Source organism: Elephas maximus, chromosome 2 (assembly GCF_024166365.1).
Source record: "Elephas maximus indicus isolate mEleMax1 chromosome 2, mEleMax1 primary haplotype, whole genome shotgun sequence".
NCBI lineage: Eukaryota > Metazoa > Chordata > Mammalia > Proboscidea > Elephantidae > Elephas > Elephas maximus.
Genome location: NC_064820.1, coordinates 207,549,561 through 207,552,222, shown reverse-complemented (window position 1 = coordinate 207,552,222; position 2,662 = coordinate 207,549,561).

The window sequence follows — 2,662 nt, the reverse complement described above, 5'->3', positions numbered from 1 at the left end:
TAATATATTCAAAGAAAAATCAGAAAAAGAATTTAAAAAACATGAAGAAACCTTAAGAATCACGTGAGACTCTCTCAAGAGAAATAACCTACAACTGATTGGAATACCAGAACAGGGAGGGATAACAGAAAATACAGAGAGAACTTTTGAAAATTTCTTGGAAGAAAACTTCTCTGATATTCTGAAGGATGAGAAGGTATCTATCCAAGGTGCTCAGGGAATGCCACATAAGGTAGATCTTAAAAGAAAGTCACCAAGACATGTTATTGTCAAACTTGCCAAAACCAAAGTTAAAGAGAATTTTAAGAGCAGCTAGGGAGAAACAAAAAGCCACCTACAAAGGAGAGTCCATAAGAATAAGCTCAGACTACTCAGCAGACACCATGCAGGCAAAAAGGCAGTGAGGTGGCTTATATAAAGCATTGACAGAAAAAAATTGCCAGCCAAGAATCATATATCCAACAAAACTGCCTCTCAAATATGAAGGCGAAATTTGAATATTTTCAGATAAACAGAAGGCTAGGGAATTCATAAAAACCAAATCAAAACTACAAAAAATGCTAAAGCGAGTTCTCTGGTTAGAAAATCAATAATATCAGATAGCAGCCTAAGAATAGAACACTGGACAGAGCAATCACATGTCAACACAGATAGGGAAATCACAAAAGTAAAACAAGATAAAACAAAACAAAACAAAACAAAGCCATTATATAAAAGAAGACAATATTAAAAGAATAAAGAGAGACTAAGAAATGTAGTCATAGAACTTTCATATGGAGAGGAAAACAAGGTGATATAAAGAAATAAAAGTTAGTCTTAAACTTAGAAAAATAGAGGTAAATGTGAAGGTAACCACAAAGGAGACTAACAATCTTGCACATCAAGATAAAATACAAGAAAAAAAATAAACACTCAGCAGAAACAAAATAAACAACAATGAATAAGAGGAAAAGACAATATATAAACTACTCAGCACAAAAAATTAAGCAGGAAAATGAAACTGTCAACAACACACACAAAAAGATATCAAAATGACAGCACTAAACTCATACCTATCCATAACTAAGTTGAATTTAAATGGACTAAATGCACCAACCCCTACAAGTCTGTCAGTTTGTCGTACTCTGGGGGCTTGCCTGTTCCTGTGATGCTGGAATCTATGCCACCGGTATTCAGATACCAGCAGGGTCACCCATGGTGGCTAGGTTTCAGCTGAGTTTCCAGACTAAGACAGACCAGGAAGAAGGACCCGGCAGACTACTGGGGAAAAGCATTAGCCAGTGAAAACCTTATGAATAGCAGTGGAACGCTGTCTGATATAGTGCTGGAAGATGAGCCCCCCAGGTTGGAAGACACTCAAAAGATGACTGGAAAAGAGCTGCCTCCTCAAATTAGAGTCGACCTTAATGACATGGATGGAGTAAAGCTTTTAGGATCTCCATTTGCTGATGTAGCATGAGTCCAAATGAGAAGAAATAGTTGCAAACATCCATTAATAATCGGAACCTGGAATGTACGAAGTATGAATCTAGGAAAATTGGAAATTGTCAAAAATGAACTGGTATTGGCCATTTTGAATCAGACAATCATATAGTCTACTATGCTGGGAATGACAACTCAAAGAGGAATGGTGTTGCGTTTATCATCAAAAAGAACCTTTCAAGATGTATCCTGAATTACAACGCTGTCAGTGATAGGATAATATCCATATGCCTACACGGAAGACCAGTTAATATGACTATTATTCAAATTTACATAAAACCACTAGGGCCAAAAATGAAGAAATAGAAGATTTTGATCAGCTGCTGCAGTCTGAAATCCACTGAACATGCAATCAAGATGCATTGATAGTTACTGGCGATTGGAATGCAAACGTTGGAAACAAGGAAGAAAGATTGGTAGTTGGAAAACATGGCCTTGGTGACAGAAAAATGCCAGAGATCAAATGAAAGAATTTTACAAGACCAATGACTTCTTCTTTTCAAACACCTTCTTTCACCAACATAAATGGCGACTCTACACATGTACCTCGTCAGATGGAACAGACAGAAATCAAATTGACTACATCTATGGAAAGAGAAGATGGAAAAGCTCGATATCATCTGTCAGAAAAAGGCCAGGGGCAAACTGTGGAACAGACCATCAATTGCTCATATGCAAGTTCAAACTGAAACTGAAGAAAATCAGAGCAAGTCCACAAGAGCCAAAATATGACCTTAAATATATCCCACCCGAATTCAGGACCATCTAAATAATAAATTTGACGCATTGAACTCTAGTGACCGAAGACCAGACGAGTTATGGAATGACATCAAGGACATTATACAAGATGAAAGCAAAAGGTCATTGAAAAGACAGAAAAGAAAGAAAAGAACAAGATGGATGTCAGAGGAAACTCTGAAACTTGCTCTTGAACGTCGAACAGCTAAAGCAAAAGGAAGAATTGATGAAGTAAAAGAACAGAACAGAACATTTCAAAGGGTATATTGAGAAGACAAAGTATTACAATGACATGTGCAAAGAGCGGGAGATGGAAAACCAAAAGGGAAGAACACGCTTGGAGTTTCACAAGCTGAAAGAACTGAAGAAAAAATTTGAGCCTCGAATTGCAATACTGAAGGATTCCATGGGGAAAATATTAAGCAACGTAGGATGCATCAAA